Consider the following 24,216-nt stretch of genomic DNA (forward strand, 5'->3'; position numbering starts at 1 on the left):
GAGTGGGAGTGGACCTCAAATTCCCTAAGACACAAGCAGGAATGTTTCTAAATATAATTGCACATTGTCTGGGAAACAGGAATTCAGACACACAAATTCTCTCAGCAGAGTGACCTGTCATCTGCTATTCTGCCACCTAGTGGCTGCCCAAGTGCGCCCTGGGGTTCAGTACCAAATCCTGGCCAGGCTTGTACTCTGCCTGAACCCTGTTCTATGTACAACTACAAACGAGCCTTTCCAGAATCTTCTCTAATGCAGCAGCTGTTCCAGGATTTCACCTTGCACTTCCAAGGCATTGTGGTCCCTGTACTCTTTTACTCCCTCAGACTATGCCCAGGATGAACCGCATTTGGGGCATTGAATCTACAACGCACTGCCTATGAAGACGAAGAGAGTCTGAAAGCCGGGTGAAACTATTCTGCTCTGGACAAGTCCTCCCACTTTGAGGCAGCAGTAATCCCTCTGCTGTGAGGCACAGCCCGGCTCAGACGGCAAGAAGCTGTCGCATTTCTCACCTTGGAGAGTGGTGTATTTACTTTACTTTTAAATAAACCACTCTCCGAAGTGAGAACACATTTGTTAACCTGACTGCAGCATCTGCAAACCTGCAGAGAACAAAAGCCTGCCCCCGAGAGGATATCATTGGATCTGCTCTGGACTCAACTGTTAGTTATGGCTTGCTGATTAGCTATGCTTTGTTTAAGTACATAGTCTGTGAGATGCAGAGGCATAGACAGGGTAGGGCATGGGCTGGTCCAGACAGAAACAGTTAAGGGATAAAAAGTGTTTTTGATTGCGTGTGTGTGTGGATTGCATGCATGCATGTATGAATGTATCCGCGCAAGCATGTCAGGTAGTGTGTAAGTGCATGCATGTTTGTATGTGAGGGGGTGTCTGTAAGCGCATATATATATATATATGAATGAATGCAGTGTGAACATGGGTGTGAGTGTGAATGAGAACACGGAGTGTGAATGTTCAGGGGGCTCGTGTGAATTACTTCTACTGGAATTTTTAGGAAAAACAAACTTGTGTGTTATGTGACTGAGGCGTTGGAGTGGGTGCATGGTACTGCAATGGGGCTGGCTGGGTCCTACTGTGATATGGAATTTTGGCCTTGCAAAGCCAACCTGATGAGTGTTCGTACATGCGGGAGACCATCTTTCCTTACTGTGGCATGGCATTGTTTACAACTCCTCTGTAGACCTAGGGGCTGCACCAGTCTTCGGCTTGGGTGTTAAGGTCATGATAAGTGTTCTTACATAGGCCAGGTGGTGGGGGGGGGGTTTGCAGTATACAAGGCAATATTTTCTTACTGTGGCATGACATTTATTACTGGCATTAGGGTGCAAAAACAGCATGAGTGTTCTTATATGGGGGATTTGTGTAATGATGGCAATTTATATAGAGAGCTTTCGCCAGAGCACTTTACAGAAAGTATATTTATATAAAATTATCACCCAACTGAAGCAGGAACTAATTTATCTGCTTCAAAAGGAGGAAAGGCTGCATTGGGCTTGCCCGGATTTGAACCTGCAACCTGCAGGTCACACTCAGACTGCAGCAGCTAGCATTTAACCTGCTGAACTATCTTAACAGCTAACCAGCAGGCACATGTTTTATTACTGTGGCTTGGCTTTTTTTTTTACTGGCATTAATAATAATAATTTAATGTGGTAAAGTTTAGTTAATAAACTTTACACATAACATACAACAACAATTAGATATAGAATAGTTCTAATATCAAATATAGCATAACATAACATGATAACACAACAAATAGCAATAGATATCCACTTTTAGTAAAATGAGAAATAAAAATAACAATCATACCTAAAAAACATATATAAAATATGCCACCTTAACTAACGAAGAACCTAGAGTAAACATAAATGAAAAACATTGATCAAAGTATCAAGGTATCAAGACATTATAGTTCTCATGACACCGAAATCTGCAATGTTCCACACCCTATGCAGAGTCTAATATTTAGAATGATAATATTCAAATTTTAATGCCCAGTATTTCCTCAACCCTTAGCTATATATTGTAAAAAGCAGTCAGAACACGGATACTCTCCGAATTTGTACAATGGTGCCAAAATAATGAATCAGGAATTGTAGCCAAATCATGGGTATACTTTCCAATGTGGTGATGAATTACATCTATCATAATTCCACATTGCGTCAGAACATGTTGAGCTGACTCCAGTGCATTGGCTACTTTGAACAACCGGCAGGTATGTTGTTCCCTAGATAACTGCACTCTTACTTCTACCCGTGAGCAATAAGGGCGGGAGCTGATCCATTCTTAATAGGAGTATAAAGCGGCGCAGTCGTTTTGAAGGACAACGATTAAGGTAGTGTTGCGGTTTCATAAATGAATATAACCCAAATTGCACAAATGTATAACTTTTCAGTGAACTGTGGTGAGCAAAGTTCTCAAGCCAATCCCACATTTCGACTCGCTTATCAAGAGCATTTTGGACCTGCTTAGAGTACCCCCCTTCTCGCCAAGACCATCCTATGTCTACAAGATATTTTGTCATTTTGCCTGCAGTTGAGAGGGCATTTTGCTTCTTGCATAGTTCCTGATTGATTGTTATCAGCAGAGGATTCGTTGTGCCACTACGCATTTTCAGGAATAACCCAAACCTCTTTTTCATAATGATGGCTTTTAATGAAGGTATTCCCAGTTCCAAGCGTATATTGGCCATTGGAGTTCATGGTGCTAGACCCAATACCCGCCGCCAAAATTTCCCCTCAATGACCTGAAGCCAGCTGAGATCTAAATCAAATGGTGCCTCTAGCCCATAGGTCATCATGGGGATAAATACTTGCAGATAGAGTTGGCGTCTGCCCCATAGCGTGAAGCCTCCTTGTTTGTTTGTAAAGCTGGCCATTAAAGCTGTAACCTGCGCTGCGCACATGCTCCGGGAAAGTCTACATGCCACATATTCCCCGCTATGCTCAAAATCAATACCCAAATAACAATATTGTGGTGCGTAGGGGATTATGATGTTGCCCACCATAAGGTTAACCCGAGATACTCTTTTGTTGGTGAATCTCAGGACCTTAGTTTTGTCAAGGTTAATGGTGAGACCGTTACATTTAGCATAGTCCCACAGTGCTGAAGCCGATCTACGCAGACCACTGATCGTATGATCAAAAATGACCAAGTCATCTGCTTATGCCGGAACAGGGCAGTCTGCCTCCCCAATTTTAGGATGACAATTGGTAGCGGCCATTATCGCCACCGGTATATCGTGGACGGATAGATTATATATCAGAGGGGCAGTCACACAACCCCGTTTCACCCCCCTGTTCTGTTTCACTTTATCAGTCAGATGTCCCTCTTGATCTAATTTCAACCTGACTGAGGTATTATAGTGCAACAGTCTAAGGTAATACAAGATGCCAGCAGGGCATCCTAGGGTGGTGAGTTTAGACCATAACATTCTCTAGGGACCATATCGAAAGCTGCTTTGAAATCGATATATAAAGCATATAGCAGTGGTTCGTCCCTAGAGCGAGCCCTTGCTCTCAACAAATTCATCACCATGAGATTATGACTCGTCAAATAGCCTTTCCTGAATCCATATTGGAATCGAGACAAAATATCAGTCTCATCTAACTGGATGATCCTGGAGCTCCTTGAACAATAGGGAGGCAAACAATTTGCCTGTTGTATCAAGCATGGAGAGTAGTCGATAATTGTTGGGATCTAACCGGTTACCTTTTTTAAATACAGGTATCAACACGCCCTTCTGCCAAGAGCTTTGTATTGATCCCTGCGCCATTACCTTCTTGAACAGTATAGCCAACAGGCTCGCCCAAAATTTGGGCTGATTTTTTATGACTATGTTGGCTACACCGTTAGTTCCCGGTGCTCTGGAGGATTTAAGAGTCTTTATCTTGCTAATAATAGCCATATAGGATATATCAAAGGGCTTAATGGGTGCCAAGGCTATCTGGGGGCAAGTCTCCCCCTCTGTAAGATAGCGTTACGATCTTTTAAAATAATTACCCATTCCTCTGCTTTAATAGGGTTGACCAATTGGCCCTTGACTTTCTCCCTGGCTTCACCAAGAAGTGACCAGATGCTACGCGCATTTTTAGAGCAAATGATCTGCACTAGCTTCTGGTGAGCTAAGCTTATTTCAGCATATGTTCTAGATATTGGCTCTGTATTTGTTTTGAATTTTCCTCACCATCACACCTAATTCTTCAGAAGGGCCAAGCTTTTGCTTGCTGATACGCAGCTCCCTTCTCATGTCCCTCTTGGCATCTCTAATATTCTTGTTAAACGTAGGGAGCCCACCCTCTGGTCTAATCATACTCCTAGTTGGGATCGTAGCATGTCTGCGAGAGAAAGCCTTGATCCAGTTTTCTATTGATTCAATAGACATATAGTTGAAATCAGGTAAATTGGGCCATTTGTCAATCTCAAGTGCTGATGTGGCCTGATTTATATTCTTGGCAGACCACCTTATGTTTGTACCTACTTTGTTTACGTATACTGTGCCCATGTTGCTCTTTTCAGGTAATCTTTGTTGGATCTTTAGTACGCATCGAAGTACAGAATGATCACTCCATTTACTCGGTGAGATAATCATATCCTCAACATCAAGCAGCATTTTAGGGCACATGAATATATAATCAAGTATACTACTGTACTGCCCATTAGACCATTACTGGCATTAAGGCAGAGCCAACCGAAGTATATTCTTACATGAGTGATACAGCATATATTGGCAGAGCCAGCATTAACATGTTTTGTTTTAGTATCATTACTGGCATTATGGGTAATGCAAACATGAATATTTTCTTAAATGGGAATAGTGGTATATATTGGAGCACCAGAAGGGACATGTTTGGGCACAATATGTATGAAAATTAATATTTACACTTGCAGAGTACTGGCAAACAGTGGGCAAAAACAAGGGGGTGTTCTGGGAGTTTCTCTACTAACGGCCTACATCCCGGGTTAGAGTCTCAACCAGAGTCTTTAGCTCACCATCCTTTCACAGAAGAGAAATTTCCACTACATATCAGTCTTTGTCCTGCCGAAGGGCAGTCCAGCACAGACATGCCTGGCAATTCTCTTCTGAACAAGAATACCAACAACAACCCCAGACACATGTTTCGGCCTTTGTTGGGCCTCGTCAGTGTGGTGGAGCTGGGCCTCTCTACAAACAGTGAGCAAGGGTTCCACGTCTGGATTACCCTCATAATTTAGGGTGAAAACTCAAAGCTACTTAATATGCAAAAACAAGGGGGGTCCTGGGAGTTTCTCTACTACCGGCCTATATTCAGGGTTAGTCTCAAACAGAGATTCTGGTGCTGGACTGTCCCAGGGCAGAACAAAGACTGATATGTTTTGGATATTTCTCCTCTGTGAAAGATAGTGAGCTAACGACTCTGGGTAAGGCTCTTGTAACCAGGAGTAATGTCTGGCAGAGGGACTCCCAGGACCCCCCTTATTTGCATACAGTGGGCAAAGGCATCATTAAAAAAATGTGTTTGAAAATTATCCTGTGTGTTGTTGGTGACTAAGCTTCCAATAGACTTTTTTTCATGTTTTACCCTACAAAACCGACTGCGCACTGTGGGGCTTTTTACCTAATGTATAACATCAAGTGTACTGTAAAATGCACCATTTTAACCTCTTATTGTTCTCTTGTGGGGTGGACCCCCTTCAATTCCACCATGAGTGGTTTGCTATCCCTCACTAAGTTTGGTAGCTCCTGCGGATTCAGCCGAGGGCAGAACAAACCCAGTTCCCTCTTTGGGCTCCTCGTAGGGTGAGCCCTACTACATTAGCTTGAGGACCCACTTCTTACAGTATCCTGGCCTCACCCCTGGTGAGTTGGGGAGAAAGATGCATTTAATGGGACTAGGGAAGGCATACCATCTATTCAGCCTCCTGGGCTCGGGTGGGGCTCAACCGCGCAATAGGTGTAATGTCCCCACTCACTACCAGCTTTCAAAACTGCCATCCAGCCCCCCTCGGTGCATTTTGTGGCTAGCTCCTCCCCTGTAGAGACACTGACCTGTTTTGTTTGTGCACAGCTCCACTGTACACCCCATCCATCCCTATCTTGTTGTAGCATAGTTCACAGTTACACCCAAGATTGCACCTTGACCTTGTGTAGTGCTGCCGTTCCTGTCCACTTGAATTCCCGGTTTACATCACCTTTGCTTCCTGTATTTCCTGTGTTTAAAGCTTTCTTGCCATAAATACCCTCGCCAAGTGCCCATTAGCTTCCCTCTTAGTTCTGTTCGTGTTCCAGTCTTCTAGTTTCCTTTTCCAGTTTCTGTTACTTGGTGAAAGTGAGGTTGGCGGTCTCAGTGTTCGATGGTCAGACTTTTCTCTTATGCCATGTGCTGTCCTTCACCCCGTGTAACCAGCCCTCCATTCCAACCCCTGAGTCTTGGGATCATTTTAATGATCGAAGGCCAGATTTCCCCACCTGTGCTTTATTTCCTGTATTCTTATTTCCCGTCTTTCTCTGCTTCTGGAGTATCCCTTTCTTGTCTCTGGTCTGTGTTTGAGCCCGTGCAAAGGGGACTGGTTAGTTCAGTTCTGGAGGTGCTGCGTAGCCTCTTTCCCCTATACGGGATAGTTGAACCTGTAAGAACAAATGTTCTGTGACTTCTGAGCTCCCCAAAGGCTCAAGTCAGGTTGCACTCATGAAGTAAACCATGTATCATTTACACAATGGGCGATTTCCATGTCCTGCGCTTTCTCTGATTTCGTTCTTTACACCAGTTTCCATTTCTGCCTGCCTGGGCCATCCGGTACAGCTTTTCTCTGCCACACCACCTTTACTGTGTAATACATTGGTGTGTATCTCTTCTCTCTCCCTGTAGGTCTCAGCCTGATCCAGTCTTCTACTTAAATCCAGCTCTTAGCCGCAACCCATTTGGCAGATATCGCCAGGCCCTGGCTCCTGAGAGCTGGTAAGTACTTTGCCTAATCCTGACGTGGGTGACTCCCCCGCATTAGAAGCAATTAGCGACTAAAACATTTTGTAACGTAGCACATCCACCTACTAATTCACTGCTGACCTACTGATGGGGGGGGGGAGAGAGAGAGAGAGAGAGAGAAAGAGAGAGAGAAAGAGAGAGAGAGAGAGAGAGAGAGAGAGAGAGAGAGAGAGCGAGAGAGAGAGACACTTTGCTTCACTCCATTACTCAAATGCCTCCATCACACAGAAGACGTTGGGCGGTATCCCTGCCGGTCCCGCTGGGGCTATTGGCGTTACCGCCAAAATCCCCCGGTGCTATTAGCGCCGGATCACAGGTTTGGCAGAACAGTAAGTCCCCATTGGGCCCAATGGGGAATTCTCTGTGCTACTACTGCCGCCGGTATTAGCGCGGCAGTAATAGCGCCAAAAATCGGCAAAATTGTGTCAGATTTGCCCCCAGCTCAGAGTTGGGGGTAAATCCTGCCAAACCTGTGATTTGGCGGACCCTTAAATGCAGCTGTAACAGCATTACCGCCGCATTTACGGGTTACCGCCAAACTCGTGATGAGGCAGTTTGTGTCAAGAAATGTGCATTGCTCCAATCACCTTAAAAGCAGCTATAAGGCTACATGTTTATGAGCATACCCTGCCTCGCCCTGTGCAGTTACATCCACAATGCACCATAAGATTACCTTTCTGAAATAATCTTGACTTTTTGGGGAATGCTCTTAACTAGGCACGGGTGCCATAGCGTTCTATATTAGAATGCAAAATTGCTTTCTGATGAAAATCATAAACCTTTCTGTATACTCTTTTTTTTTTGTTGATAATAAATAAATGGTTTCTTTTTTAATTTGGATTCCACCTCTGCCGCAAACACTCACATTGCCCCACCCATACCTTCAACCTGCCTCCTGCTTTAATTTCCCCTGTCTTTTTTTTTTCCTTCTTTATTTTCCATTGATCTTTCTGACACTTTTGAGCTCTGGGCAAAGCTATTAAATATACATATTAGACGTACCCTGGTGCCAAATTAGCTTTCCTGGGATGCATAATGAGTGGATCACGTTGAAAGCTCTGTTATAGTGGCAGACATTTTGTAGGAGCCTGTGGACCCGTTTAAGTTGTGGAGATGTTTTGGTAGTTTTGAGATTAAGTCCTTGTTTGTTTCCATGCAATTGAGTACTTAGTCTTTTCATTGTTTGTGTTACATTATATTGTGTTCGATAGTGACTACAGTTTGTGTGGTAAATAACATTCAAACGTGATTCCCAATGTAAACAAAACAATCACTGGCAGGAGACCTTTTGCTTTGACAGTCTTTGGTCGAATTTTATAATGGCGGCCATGATGGAGTGGGTGTCTTGTGTATCATCTTTTGAGACTCCCAAGTCATCACGACTATTTTTATGAAACTAAAGAAAAGACTACCTCCTGCTTTTGGGCAAAGCCGTGACCGGTGCATTCCAATGGTGACAAAGAGAGACTGCAGGCACTGCACCATGCAGACCTGGCAGGCAGGGAAAAAACATAATAGAAAGGTGATGTCTTAAAGATTTTGAATGAATCATGCATTCTCTAGTTGCAGACCACAAGCAACTGGGTTTGCTGTTCCTAGAGATCCAAACTACACCTCACAATGTCTGGGGTTGCTTGTGGCCTTGTGCAGACGGGATGTGACTTAGCAGTTTAGGCTGGACTGCCCCTTTTGTAGTGGAACAAAGGCTGACTTGTACAGTATTTAATTTGTAACATTGAAATAGCGCTTTTATCCAAGTCGCTGTACATATTTCAAACGGTGCAAAACTAGCAATTAACAAAAATCATGACCTGAATAAATGAGTCATGAGAAAGCCAAATCTCAGGGAAAGCGCTGTGAGGGAAGGCAGTTCATAGAAAGTACATTTTTGTGCCATTTTTAAAAGAGGTAAGTCGGAACAGGAACAAATGGTCAGAGAAAGGGAGTTCCAAAATTTAGGAGCTAATAGAAAGAATTTAACCAAGAAGATGCATAAGGGGGACAAGGTTCTCCCACTTCTGTAATGGCTTTGCAGGCTGAAAACCAATGACCTGGACGGTTGCCCAAAACAATGGCTATGGTTTTGATTGATTCAAACCTTCCAGCTATCAACCTTCATATTTAGTTTTGGCTATCAAGTGGCGCTACCTTTAAGCTGAAACTATTTCCATTAAAATACAATCTTGAACATAAGAGCTTCAAATAGAAGCTTTCAATGATGATATGTAATGCTTTTCAATACAGATGACATATGGGTTTGTGTTTGGCTATGTATCTCACCCATTTGACGCCCATCTCTAAGTGAAATCTATATGATTGTTCAACCCATTCCCACCAATCTCGCCCCAAACCACACCCCATTTTGCACTCTTTGCCTGCGTTTGTATTGTGTGCTGAATTTGCCAGCCATTTTTACTTCAAAAATGGTGGGAGCCGTATGTTAATAAAAAAAGTATTTGACTTGATTGATGCTTTTAAATTGTTACATATATTAAATGTATTTTGTACTAAAAATAACCAAGTTACTGTTATAGTTACGTTTTGATCTAAAATGTCTCTCAAAATACCCATGTAATGATTTGAGGGTGTTGCTCAAGTGTTCCCTGCTGCATATATTACTGGCTACACAACAACAGATACTGTAGCCAAGGGCGAGCGTGGATCCAGGAAGTGGGAAACAGCATTCGTTGCATCTCAAGCCATCCATGCCTGGGCGTGAAGAAAGCATGAACAGGCTTTCGACGCAGCTCACAAAGATGCAGAGAAAAGACAGGCAGGTGGTGCAAGGTTTCCCAGGGCACATCAGCAACATTTGTTGCAGTCCGGGAGGCATGCAGAGAGAAAGGGGTGGGGCCTAATACTCAGCTCACTGGCTCCCGAAGAACCTCTCACACAGTTCAGATGAGGAAGGCAAGAATGGGCAGAGCCATAGAGCCAGGGATCCCGCCTCTGCCTTTTCTCCTACTGAGATCAGCTGCCGTGCATTGAGCACGGATACTGGGCCTCACCCGAGAGAGGAGAAATGCAGAGAGCCACAGAAGCATTTAGCAACAGTGGTTGCAAACAGACAACAAAGGGTGGGGCTTACAGTCCACCACACGTGATCGCCCATCTGCCTCACTGATCGAAATATGTCAGACAAACTGCCCTTCAAAATTGGTGCATGCCACATTGCTGTAAAGGCATTGCTCTTGTTTATACTGCCTTTTCTATTCATCACTTGCAGTATTGCTCATTTTCTAAGCAAACTGCTTTCAGGACTGCGCACATCGACCTTCTCATTACACTAATGCAGATATCAACAAGCCACATGCAGATTAAACTGTGTCCTAGGCATTTTACAAAATGCTTAGGGGTTGAATTGTAAAATTGGTGGTGGTGGTGGCTACAAAGCAGTCGCTCTGGCGGTGCTGGTGTCCTGTTTGCACTCTTGGGTTTTGAAGTTCACCATCTACGCTTCCTTAGATGCAGCTAACGTTAACAATAGAGAACTACTACTACAATTCCCATCGTGCTCTTTTCTGACTTGTGACCATGCGTGTATGTAGTTTCTGTAGTCCTTGCTGCACGTGTAGTTTGTCGAATGCTGCGTCATTGGCCCCTGCTGTTATGGAGTGAAAGGACCATTGGTAAAGATCTCTTTTGTACTCTTTAATACCCAAAGTACATTCAGACATTCGAATTTGGACGCAGCCATGTGGGACGCATCCATTTTCTGAGAAATAGAACCTGACCCAATTGCTGTGGGCAGCTGAAACACCATTAACACGCAATGCCAGCTGTTAAGCCTGCTGCCATACTTTGCCAATAATGCAATTTGAAGAGTTGACTATTCCCTTGAAAGACGCGCATGTTTTGGCTGGTGTACTCCGAGCTTGTATTTAACCATTACCCATTCAGGATTGTTACCAAAACTAAACAAATTGATTTATTTTTGCACCTTTTAATAAAGGGTGCATGGTTTCCATCAAGCAGGTGGCAGCAGGCGGTTAAGGTTGATTTATGTCAGTAGAAACTGTCAAGCTTCCCTTAGGAAGTGGACAGCTCATTAAAGTTCTTCTTGTGGTGCTCGGGTGCATTCAACATGGCAGGAGGGTAGGTATGGATTTTCTTTGGAGCAGAGGTCTTTCTTCCAATGTGATGAAATGTAGGGCGCCTATCTAGCCATCTTTTGGGTGTCCTCTGCCCCACCTCACTTCCGACAATACCTGAGCAGTGGTTACTTGATTATTTTTAGTCTTCGCTATTGCCTTACTTATTCGGAGCAGTTTCTAGAGAAAGTTGCTTTATAAAACTAAAACGGGTGCCTCCTGTCCCTCTTTGTGGTGGGGTGTTTGTTCAACAAACCATCATATCATTAGTCATTGTAACTTAAATTGTTTTATTGACCTTTTACTTAAAGTAACATGGGCAGGAATTAATTTTTCTCATGATAGTCTAAATAAGTCTGTCGTGGCTATTGCAGGTTGTTAATCCTTTTTTCTGACCGTTCACCACTCTATCCACTCCTGTACTTCCATCTTTCATGTTTATCACTAACTGTGGATTTGTTTCCACTGACTTTTTTATGGTCTCCTATTCCATTGTTTTTGTGCCCATTTTGTTTTTCATGTGACTACATGGCAAATGCTCGCTCCGTGCCTATAAAAAAAATCAAAACTGTTGGCTTTGCCAATGCTTGTTACTTAAAGCTCTGAGTCGTGCAGCAGGGCAGGGTGCTTGCCGACACTTACCGATGTTCGGGCCCATACTCACTCCATGATGATGAATACCCGTTGAAGAGGGCCTCTTGGAATCTCTCTGGAAAGCCTTGCGAATAAATGTGACTTTGTCCACTGCGGAGATTAAATTTAGTTTTCTATTCATGCAAGTGCCCTGAAATGAAAAGTACATAAAGAAACAAATATTTTAAAATGCTGTCATTCAAACACCGTTCATACAGTGGCCAAGAAATGCAACTATTTCTTCACTTGCAACTGTCATTAATTGCAAGTTATATCTAGGAGCACTATAAGAACATAGACACCAGATTCTTTGTCCGATGATTACAAGGGAACATGTGCCCATAAGGAGATGTACATTGGCGATAAGCATCTCTTACTACTTCCATTGGTGAACTGCTTAAAATCCAAACCCCATTTCCTCTGTAGATCTTCGCGCTTTTTGCAACATGTCGCATGTGTAACATAGGGTGATCAGGGCAGTATTTTCAATATTGCATTTGTGATATTAGGGTTTTTAGAATTGGAGGTCAGTACACGTGTGTGTGTAATACATATATATATTTATTTTTTTATTTGTTCAGTTAAAACACTTTAGTTGAAGCACTATTAAGGTGAAACAAAATGATGCAATGAAATCCTTGAAATCATGTAGAAAAAAAGTCGGTTGAAGTGACATTAATGTGCCAATTTAATGTAAAAAAAATCCCTGGAATTGGGCAGATGTTGGAGGCTACGCCACCTTAACTATGAGGCCCCCATTGTGCAGCCTCTAAGCACACTAATCACATCACAAATGACAGCCATTTTTTTCTCTGACTTAATCCCCCATGCAGATGCAGAGAAGCACACTCTCAATACGGATGTGTCCTTTTCACACCAGCCTTCACAAGCGAATGGGCCAAAACATGACTAGTGGTTCCCCCTCCTTATTGGCCTTCTAGAAGTATAATGTGAAAATGTGACGAACAGCCTGAATAATTTTCTAAATACAATTATCCAATCAGTGACTGGCTGTGTTTCCTATCCAAAGCTGAAACGTAGGTGGGCATGGATTTGACTTCAGTAGGTTTGCACACGCCATGACTGACACTAGCTCCATTCCTTCATGCCTCTTTGAGAGAAACCCAGCAGTTATTTATTTTTTTCTCTTCCCTGCATACATTTTGTTTTCAGTGCCCAACTTAAATCATTGACTGGAATGCGTGGGGGAACCTCTGAAATGTAAGACTATTTTTGTGAAGGAAATAAATCAGAAAAAGACACGAACAAAGAAGACCTACCACAGATTTTCTTTAGGCTGTTCTTAAATTCCAAGAGCCTCATTCTTTCTATGCATGATGAAGTAATCTGAAGATTATGAAAACTTGCAAATAATTGACTTTGTTAGCCTATCTAAGGTATCATCTTGTCTTTTTTGGGGTAAGACTTTTTATTTTATCCTTGGCTAGCTGAAAACAGAACTATATACTGCATCAGTCACTGCACTATATTTGAGTATCGAGATGCATAGGAAACCCGAAAAATTATTGCTAATAACGTTTGGCTCGCATTACGAATTTGGCTGAAATTTCACAAACAAAAACGTTGTCATGGGCCCTCCCCAGGCAGGAAATATTCAGCAAAATCCATTAAAAGATAGTTATTAAAGTTTTATAAAAAACACTGTTTCAGCCTAGTCCCCATTCATTTTCCTTTAGAGTCAAATTTTGCTCCAGCGCACACCCGAAACGTCTGGACAGAAATGGACTAGGTATGAAACAACTTCGGCATGAAGCACTGACTCGATTTCTCAGAGAGGTATGGAGTTATTCCATCCAGTAGTTGTTAAAAATATTTGATGGAGAGGGGTTGCTCCTTATCTAAAAAATATAGCTATATCTTCCATGGTGCTTTAAAAGAAGCTGCCATTTTCTTTTTTTTTATGCGGGCAGGCTCACAGTAGCAAATCTATTGCATTCGAAATGTGTAGTAGGAGGAACGGGTTAAAACGTACATAATTCAGAAGTACATTTATTGTATTTTTCTGCCACAAAACCGACTTTTCGATGCCTCCGCAATGTAATCATAGTTTGAGAAGATATTAAACATGGAAGAAAGACAACTCTGTGCCTCCTTTTTTTTCTTTTTCTTTTGTCTTCGTATTTCTAAACATAGAAGACAGTTGAGGGCAAAAAAAATGTGATTGTATATATCTTTTGATAGAGTGGTGTACCAATACGTCCACTGGATGGCACTCCTGTATTGTTTTAAAAGTCTGCAAGCATTAGTGAAGGTTAAAGTGAACAGGGTGACCTAGATGAAATGGGGGCTGGAGGGTTTGTACACTGTGACTAAAATGTCTGATCTCGTCCGTGTCAGGAATTGAAAAAAGAATGGGGGGGACCCACTACCACCTGCTGTCTTCAGGTACCTATCATTAGTCCGATTTTTTAAAAAAAAAAATGCTTAAATGCAAACAAACCAGAATAGAGCACTTCTGAGCTCAGGAGTCAATCGTAGAGATCTAGGAACAGCTGATCACTGTGAGGTGCAGTGTTGTGTAACTGTTCAGGCATGGCATTTTGATTTCTCTGGATCCGGGCGTCGGGGGGAGACCATTTTTGCTGGATACTAGCTCTCCGGAAATCCGGCCCTATTCCTACACTGGGTATGATTATTGCATAATAAACATTAATCTTTTATAACACGCTTAATAACAGAGGGTAGTCTCTAAGTGCAGGACTGGGATTCGAACCTGTGTTGTTCTGCGATATTGCATTACATCTAACCTGTCCTCCCAGCTCTATACAATAATATAGGCCACAGCAGTCAAAGCTATTCACTGTTCATCTGAAAACAGAACAGCATTGAACAATCCCACTCTTGAACAATTTGATCATGCTGTAATTATGCAATAGTGTTCTACCCCGAGGGAATAAATAAACGCGTATCTAGTTTCGGAGTCCAACACCGTATGCCAGTAGCATGAATTCTCACTTTGCATTTCTGCCACTGTATTAAATTGGATTTCCTCTTGTCTATAGGGTTCTCTGATCCTGTCCGTTGTTATGTACACCCTATTCAAATCTGTTTAAATGTTATAATTACCAAGCGGTGCATTAATACTGAAGTCCTGAGGCAACAAACCAAAATAAATCAATATGTCACAAAACTACAGCAACAGAAGTAACATTTGAATCACACATAATGAGATCATGTGCATGCAAATTGTATAAATGGAGAGCAGATACTACAATAATAACCAAAACAACGTATGAAGGCAAGAGTAAGCAAGCCCACTACTAAGAACAGATATCCGTGCATTACACTATCATCTTACTTTAATTCGCTACCTACATTTGCTCACATTCATTCACTCCATTAAATTACTGGGCCCTCGCCTCCTGCGTAGCTCCATTGAGCCTAATGATGAAATTGTTAAATTACCAGGAATATTTCTGGGATCATTCTCTAATTGCTTCAGTAGTTGCCCAATTTGTCGACATGCATGTTTCGGTGCTCATTAGTCCAAGTGGTACCGCACCTTCATCAGGACTGGAGCAAATGAAAATCCCAAATGTAGTGCTGAAGACATCTCAGACATTCCTCCACAGTCTGACCCGAGAGGCCGGTGGAGATAATGGGTCACAATCCAACCCTCCTCCTCCTACAGCCTTGCCCTTGTGAAGCCTCTGACTTAAGAAGGGGCATGTGATCCCGTGTGGGAATCACCGGTTGAGTTGAGGAGAAGTAACACCTTGCAGAATTGCTATGAACTTCACTTTCCTTGGTCCATTACTCCTTAGAGGACCAGCGTCTCCAAACCACTCATACATAACCGAACAGTCACTTTCTAGTGATGGAGTCCCATATAGCATTGACAGCCCGCACAGTGTCTCCCTCCGTACCTTGTTGTACTCCTTTGACTAAGATGTTGCAGTATCGCGCAAGTGCCGCAGAAGCCCTGAGCGTGCATGGCAAATGCCAAGCTTTTCCACTAATTGTCTCACACGCATAGAGCTTCAATGACTGCACTGCAAGCTATACCCACCCCAGTCTGATATGAAGCCACATCACTATTGGAGCATCCACTAGTAAACTGTCGCTAGAATTCTTAGACCCTAGAATGGTGAGAAGATATGCTGATGTGAGCATGTGATGTGGTATATGATGCACGCGCCAGCTCTACGTGGCCATACTAGCTGGAGTAGCCAGCTGTTGGATAGCAAAAACTGGTGCCAGTCCTATACTGCAACCCTGATATAATACTATTTACAGCACTTTAACATGTGCACATGCCCTCATACAATCATAGACACACCATACCCTCAAACACAAACACATTCACCCCCACACCGCTATCCACCCTTTGATACACCTATGTACTCACAATGCATACGTCAAAAGCAAGCCAGACATATTCATCAACATACTTTTTGTTTGTTTTCTATTTGTTGAAGTGGGATTTTCGAACTAACTTAATGACCCGCAAATTCCCTGTGTAAGTCGGTACAGAGTTCCTAGCGAGCTGGCACATAACACAACTCACTATGTCTCACATGGAGCACATGCACAGCCACATATGTTGTATAATATTTGCCACCACAATGGTGAGATTCCTTTTGTGCTGCAAATAACACTTACCAAACTAAATGGTACTCCAATGTATCAAGTTTAGAGATTAAAAAAGGCAGTCTGCCCCTCCAGGATTCTAACTGTAGCTGCATGCAGCTCACAAACGCACACCTCCACTGCAAGTATTCATCTCGTTCACCTAACTCCTTAATCCCTTCATGTTCCCTCCAAACCCCCTGTTATGCCTTCCAAACGTACCTGGTTTCACCTACATGCCTTGTTATTCGCCATAAAATTCTCTCAAATGTTCCCAGCAAATCCCTTGAATATGGTCTGCATATCCGCCTGGCTAGACCTGGAAAGCTTCGTGATGCTCCTTCCAAATGTGTTGATACTTGCAGATCTGCTGCAATCTTCCAGATTCTGGAGTGAAAAGGCTTGCTGGACCTGTGGAAGTAGGGTATTTAGGCAGGGCATGTTGCTAATGTGTACCGATTACTCGTGCTTAATGAGTGTGGGCAGATGTGAGGAGGCTGCAAGGAGGGAAATGGAGAAAGTACAAGTGGGAGAAATGGAAGAGAAAGACCACTATGGAAGAGCCCGCATGAAGCAGTACATGTGCCAGAATGCACTCTGCCTCACTCGGTACAGAAGACCCTCCAGAACGTACACGTCCCAAATCGCAGTAATGCTCTCTGCATATTTCACTGATTTCTCTTGGTGGTTTTACATTTTCCACACGCTCCTTCCCGTTCTGTTGCTCCCTGATCATCTCCCTGATGTTCAAAGCCAAATGTGTTTTTTTGAAATTATTGTTTTATTTTACACTGCACGGCCTCCAACATCACCGTCTCAGAGGTTCATAAACGCAGGCGCCAATTCCAAGCCGTCCAGTGGGGCAGCCCTGTGCATTGTGGCTAATGTAGTGCAGACAAGTAGCCTTACTGTAAGCCAGCGCAATGTCGTGGATGTTATGCTAAAATGTGCAGATTCCCTTATCATTAGACAGCACAGCGTGTTGGGTGGGTTTTAGTGATGAAAACTACATGTGCTGGTTCACAATCTTGTGGGCTACCAGTTGTTGGGGGTGCGTCCTTGGCCCCCCCATGCGTGCCCGTGAGCCCCCAACCTTACAGAGCTCAGACTCACACGTCCGTTAGGTTCGGGCTCCCCGGTCGCTCTGCGGATCCGGGAACGCCCCGTTTATTTATGCCGCACGCGGCGACGTGCAACGTCACGCCGCCGCGTACGCAGCCCTTACGGGGCAACGCCACACTCCTCCTTTTTCAGGAGGACACACGATTACTTTATTAGTTAAACACAACATATCACACAGCAAACTACTTGCCCATCCTGGACCCATGCCTCTTTAATGTCAGCCCCCTCACCCCGGATGACTCTCCAACTGTCCCAACACATAATGACTGAGGTAAGCGGGTTTCCCTCGCCCAGTCCTCTGGGGGTACCTCCCGCTCACCTCCGGCACTGGCAGTCCATCAACAGCAGCCTCCCGACACGGAGAGACCGGAGCACCGAGAGGGGGTCCATCTTCCTCCGGGGTCTCGGCGACACCAGGGTCCAGAGGGGGTTCAGTTCTCGAGTCCCCCAGCTTCTTGAAGAAGCTGACGTTGCGGGTGACAGCCGTCCGCCCATCGGAGGCCGTCACCATTGACCCCTTTACAGCGACCACATCCAGGGGCGCCGGTTCATAAGGCAGTGACAACTTCCCGTGAGGATGGCGGTTCCGGATGAGTACCTCATCCCCGGGTTCCAGTCGCTGGGGCCGCAGGCCCCGTCGCACGTTCTCTTGGCTGATCCTGGTCAGTCGGTCGGCCTCCACCTGCTGATCGTTGATAACCCCAGGCTCTCTCTCCTGTACCTCCGGCAGTAGACCCCGGGGGCATCGCCGGAACAGCACTTCCGCCGGAGCGACACCAGTGGAGGCATGAGGGGTGGTGCGATACACTCGCAGGAATTGATACAAGGCCCGTTGGAGGGGCTGGCCTTGTCCTTGCGCAATCGAAATGTCTTGTTTAGTGTTCGCATCAGCCTTTCTGCATCGCCGTTGGCCCTCGGCCACAGCGGGGATATCTTTCGATTTTGAACTCCACAGCTGGCCAGGAACTCAGAGAAGCGTTCGCTTTGAAATGGCGACCCATTGTCCGAGCACAGCGTCAGGGGAAACCCATGGGTTGCAAAGATCTTTTCCACGCCGACCACCACATGCTCGAATGCCACCGATTCCACGAACTCCACCTCGGGGTACCGGGAGTACTCATCGACTATGGCCAGAAAATGGGTGCCCACGGACGTGGACCCAAAATCGGCATGTACGACCTCCCAGGGCCTGGTCCCCCGAGGCATTGCTTCGATAGCCGGTTCCCTCTGCACCGGGGAGGCTGCCTGGCACCATACACAGGCCGCCACAAAGTCATCGACCCTTTTCTCTAGCTCCGGGAACCAGACCTTCATCCGCAGCCTCGCCTTCGTCTTGGCAGCACCCTGATGTCCGTGATGGGCCAAAGCGATCACCTCGCCCACTTTGGAGTGGGGGACCACTATGCGATCCCCCCGGAGCAGGAGCCCCGACTCAGAGAAGGACAGCTCATCTTTCACCTTCCATAGCTGTTCAAGGGCGGTCTTCGCCTCATGGGTCCGCCCTGCGAGAGCTTCCAAGACGAGCTTCCAAGACCCGCTCTGCATCGACTGCTTCAGTATCTGGAAGCACCCATCCTCGGCCGCCGCGGCCTCCAGCTCCGACAGGGGCAGTGAGTTTGGTGTTGCTCCCTCCACCACCATCCGGACATGGTCGTCCGCTTCTTCTGCACAGGTGTCTCCTGCCACTCCCCCACGCACTCCGGGATGCCGGGAAAGGAAGTCCGCTGCATTGTTGGCCCCTGGCCGGTATACCAGCGTGACCCCGTATTCAAGCAATGCAAGCATCCATCTTTCAATTCTGGCCGGGGGCTTAGATGATGAGCCCGCCAGAATCGGGAGCAGGGGTTTATGATCAGTCACCACAGTCACCGGACGTCCCAGCACATATAGGCGAAAGTGTCGGCATCCCCACAAGACCGCCAGGGCCTCCCTCTCAATCTGGGAGTACCGCTGCTCCGTTTCCGAGAGCGCCTTACTGGCGTATGCAACGGGCCGGAGGTTACCTTTACGGTCCACCTGGGTCAGGACCGCCCCCAAGCCAAACGGGCTGGCGTCGACCACGATCTCCGAGGGTAGCGCCGGGTCGAAGAACGCCATGGTGTCCTCCGTTGTTAGGGCGCCTTTGATGTCCTCGAACGCCGACTGTTCCAGTGGACCCCAGTGCCAGGCAGTATCTTTCTTGGTAAGAGCTCTGAGCGGCTCAGACCTCGAGGCCAGGTTTTGGATAAACCGACCACAGTAGGTCACCATGCCCAGAAAACTCCTCACTTCCGACACGGATTCCGGGGGCTGTGCACTCTTAATGTCCTGAACCTTCCGTGGGTCGGGTGACACCCCACCCTCCTTGAACATGAACCCAAAGAATTCTATTGATTGGCGCAGGAATTCGCATTTGTCCCTATGGAGGGTGAGGCCCAATGACTGCAGTCTCTCGAAGGTTTTGGCCAGGCGCTTCAGATGGATCACCTCAGTGTTGGCAAACACCAAAATGTCATCACTGATGTTGAGCACCCCTTCAAGATCAGCAAGTGCACCCCGGATAATGTTCTGAAACACTTCGGCAGCCGACGAAACCCCAAAACTCAACCTCTTGTACCTGTAGAGTCCCCGGTGTGTGGTGAATGTCGTTATGTACCGGGACTCAGGATGGAGGACAACTTGATGGTACCCTGCTCTGAGGTCGAGTTTGGAGAAGAATCTGGCCCCCTGTACCTCAGCAATTATGTCATCGATGGTCGGGGTCAGGTGTCGCTCCCTTTTTATGGCCTTGTTGGGCAGCCTCATGTCTACGCAGATGCGAACGGAGTCCGGCTGTTTTGGTTTCCTGGCCACGACAATGGGGGACACCCATGGTGTTGGGCCTTCCACCTTCTCGATGATGTCCAAGGCCAACAGGTTGTCCAGTTCCTTATCGACTTGCTCTCTCAGATGAAAAGGAACTCTCCGGTGTTTCAGGGCGATAGGTTGTACTGAGTCGTCAATGTGTAGCCGGACTGGATCACCGGTCATTCTCCCAATGCCATTGAACAGGGCTGCGTACTTGTCCAGTAGGTCGTTGATGTCTTCCAGGTATACTGAGTACGCAAAACTCACTATCCCGAGTGCCTCCGCAGCCGCGCAGCTTAGCAGGGTGTTGTTGCTTATGGGGGTGACGTAGAATCGTGCTCTGATCTCCGATCCTTCATGCTCCACCTTCGCCACGAACGCTCCATTCAGCGGTATGGGCTCGAGTCCACCGAAGGCGAAGATGCGAGCTCTTGGCGCAGCCAGGTTCGGCAATGGGTCAAGAGCGTCATAATGTCCCCTGGCCATGACATTGACCGATGCCCCTGTGTCCACCAGCACGGGGACAGGCGAGCGGTTCACCTCCACTATGCATCTTGGCTGCCTCCTGCTTTTGCCTTTCAGTACCCCCATGCTTGAGACGAAGAAGATGTTTTCCTCCTCCTCTGCTTCAGCCTCCTCTGCCTGAGCCTCCTCTTCCGCTTGATCCACCTGGGCCACGTTGGATGGCCGGTTTTGACGCGGATTCCAGACCCGGGCAGGACCTCTGGGTACCATGACAGGTAGCACCGACTTGCACACTCTCGCGAAGTGATCCGGCAGGCCACATCGGCCACATGTTCTTCCTGCGGCTGGGCACTCTGTGGAGTGGGGGAGGTCATAGCCACATTTCAGGCATGACTCCCCCGACCTTCCTGCCCTGTCTCGGGGGGCTCCGCCAGGCCTTCTCGTTCCTCTGCCGCCCCGCCACACAGCGCACACCTCTTCGGCTTTGATCGAGCGTGATCCTGCTTCCATCTTGCTCGCCCGTGCCTCAGCCACTTCGTGACATCGACCCAGCTCTAGTATACGGTGCAGAGTGATTCCCGGCTCCCTGAGGACCTGTCTCCTCAGTTTGCCGGAGGAGCATGCTTGGATCAGCATTGTCCGTATCATGTCCTCCGCGTCCCCCCACGCGCACCCTTGGGAGAGGCGGCGTAGGCGGCCGTAAAACGTGTCCAAAGTCTCATCATCCTTCTGCTTGGCCGACAGCATCACGAATCTCTCGAAATCCACGTTGGCAAGTGGAAGGAAGTGCGCAAGGAGAGCCGCTTTCGCCGCACCATAGGACTGGTCCACCGGAGTCAGTGACTCGAAGATCTCCTGAACCGCGGCTCCCGCCGAATACAGCATGGTGGCTACCATGCTGTCATCATCATCCACTCGAGCAGCCCTGAAGTACATGTCCAGGCGGGCCACCCACCTCCTCCATCGGGGCCCCAAACTGGATGGAGGGCCCGTAGGATCGAATTCTGGTATCGGTTGCAGGGCCGCCTGGGCTCTAGCTTGAGCCATGATGGGGCCGACCGGCTGTGCCCCTCGTGGTGCCTGTGGTGCAGGCCCCTGATGTCCCGGTGGCAGCGGTTGCAGAGCTGCCGGCTGGGCCGCCTGACCTTCTTCCTGAGATTCCTCCCCAGGATCCGCGGAGCCACCGTCCTGGTCACTGTCGGACATGGGACTGAGCGCACAGGCACCCCACTACCAGACCTGAGGCCGCAACTCAGATTCCTACCACCACCATGCGAAAGGATGAAGATGCTGACAGATGCAGAAGACCTCTGAAACTGCCACCACCTTGTGATGATGAAGAGGATCAAAAAGAGTGTCCTGATGATGAAGGGGGTGAGGAAATGCCTTGTCGCCACCTTGCAGCAAAGCACTGCTGTGTAGAGGTCCCAAAAATTTAGCCACGTGGATGAACTAGGCTAAGCAGGCCCTGCCATCTTAACCCTTGTCCTGGCTACCACTCGACGTAACAATCCCAAAATTTAATGAAAATTCACAAAATGGGCATGGGCGTGTGGATCATGTCCTCAGCACCCACAAGATCCAAAAATTAGACCCGGATCACCTTCTCGGTCCGAACCGGAGATCCGAGAAGTTCCGCGGCCTCGTCTGCAAAATGGCCGCCAGCCGCGTGTGTGTTCCGCAGCCACGGCATGAAACGAAACGTCCGTGAACGTTCCGATCGTTTCAGAAAAATTCCGGACGCCTTTCACCGCCGGGCCCGGGCATCCGACATCACTCGTCGCCACTGTTGGGGGTGCGTCCTTGGCCCCCCCCATGCGTGCCGTGAGCCCCCAACCTTACAGAGCTCAGACTCACACGTCCGTTAGGTTCGGGCTCCCCGGTCGCTCTGCGGATCCGGGAACGCCCCGTTTATTTATGCCGCACGCGGCGACGTGCAACGTCACGCCGCCGCGTACGCAGCCCTTACGGGGCAACGCCACACCAGTCTGTGCCTTGTGGTAGATGCTACTTCCTGACCCTGAGCATGAAAAACAATGAGGGGATATAACGTGTGGCAGTGGGCCAACTTAAGTTAGTGTCTGGATAAGGCAAGGGTCCCTTAACAGTCAGCAGTGATTTGACAGGCAGGGTCAGCCCTCTGCCGCCGCTAATATAACCACTAGCACCCACAAAAAGCACATGCAAATGCTGAGGTGGCTTTCATTGGGGGGCAGCAAAACGTACAAGCAGGCGCCCTAAAGCCGGTTTCTATATGGCCATAATAACATCATCAGCAATGAAAAGAGGGTAAGCCAGAACCTCACATGGAGTTTTGGTTTTATTTAGGGCTGAGGGTTAAAAAAGCCCTTAGCTTATTAGTGTTGTATAAGAGTGTGCTGCTTCAACTACCAAACTATTCCACACTGTTGAGCACAATCCGATCCGCACACGCATGCTTACTTACTGCAGAATTCACTCTGTGTGAGTAATTCTACCATTTGCACGGTGTGCATGCGCTTGTCTGTGCTTTGTGTAATTTTTTATTACATGGAATGATAGTACACCAAACTCAGGAAAACGAGTTGGGCTGATCCACACACATTTTCCTATGCTCACACCACATAGACCCGCGTACTGTGGGTGTACAGAGCCTACAGGCAGTCCGCCCTGTCCTATTTTGTTGGAATGTAAGAGCCAGGAGTACATTATGTCATCTCCAGGAATGGGAGGGCAAAGCTTTCCTCTACCATGGCCAGCCTGATTAACAAAGGCTCCATGGATTCACCCTGCTCTTCTGTTAGGCCCTGCAGCTGGTGGCAGTGATTAACATACCAATTAGGGGGTACTTGAAACATGCCTACATGGGGCCTGGCTGCAGAAGTTAACAGAGGGGACAAGAAATCAAACAACCTTTAATATGTTACTGTGTCAACCAGAAGCCAGCTCCCGCTCTCGTTATCAATGACAGTGAGCTGTCATGTCTGGGACAGTGTGTTTACAATAGGCCACCCCGGTAGAGAGACCCCCCATTCATAAAGTATGAGAAAGTGGTTTGCAGGAGCCAGATAGTCTGGTCTCACTGCAGATTCAAGGGAAACCTACCGCTTTCATCAGGAACCACACAAAGATCCATTAACCAGAGTGACTCTTTGATCAACAATAGACAGGAAGATGGTTGGGGCTTGGTATCACAAGTTTTCACCCCTTTACCTTTCCTGTTGCAAAGCATTCCGGTTATGACCTCATGCATACAGAAGATTGTTGGTGGGGACCACAGGATTGGTGCATTAAGGTAGGCTTGGCCTACACCAATCACTGTGGCCCATTTGGCTTTAAAAGAGCACTGAGCCCCTCTTTTGGCAGATCATCTGACGACTTCACCAGAATCAAAAAAGAAGAACTCAACATCGGACCTTTGCTGAAGGTACAGTCTTCCTTACATCTTCTGCCAGTGAAGGAAGACCAGGATTTCCAAAGAGGGAAGCAAGATTCCCTTCTCTATACATTTCCCTGGGTAC

At 46.7% G+C, this 24,216-nt stretch overlaps 1 protein-coding gene across 1 annotated transcript in view; it reads left to right on the top strand.

The window, feature by feature from the left end:
* Positions 1-24,216, top strand: part of RNF222 (ring finger protein 222) — a 75,030-nt gene that overhangs the window by 21,809 nt on the left and 29,005 nt on the right. The window contains exon 2 of the mRNA XM_069654601.1: positions 6,873-6,962. The gene's annotated coding sequence lies outside the window, so the exon portion shown is untranslated. The remainder of the gene's footprint in view (positions 1-6,872; positions 6,963-24,216) is intronic.

This window comes from Ambystoma mexicanum, chromosome 3q (genome assembly GCF_040938575.1).
Source record: "Ambystoma mexicanum isolate Mex_15411 chromosome 3q, UKY_AmexF1_1, whole genome shotgun sequence".
NCBI classification, from domain to species: Eukaryota; Metazoa; Chordata; class Amphibia; order Caudata; family Ambystomatidae; genus Ambystoma; species Ambystoma mexicanum.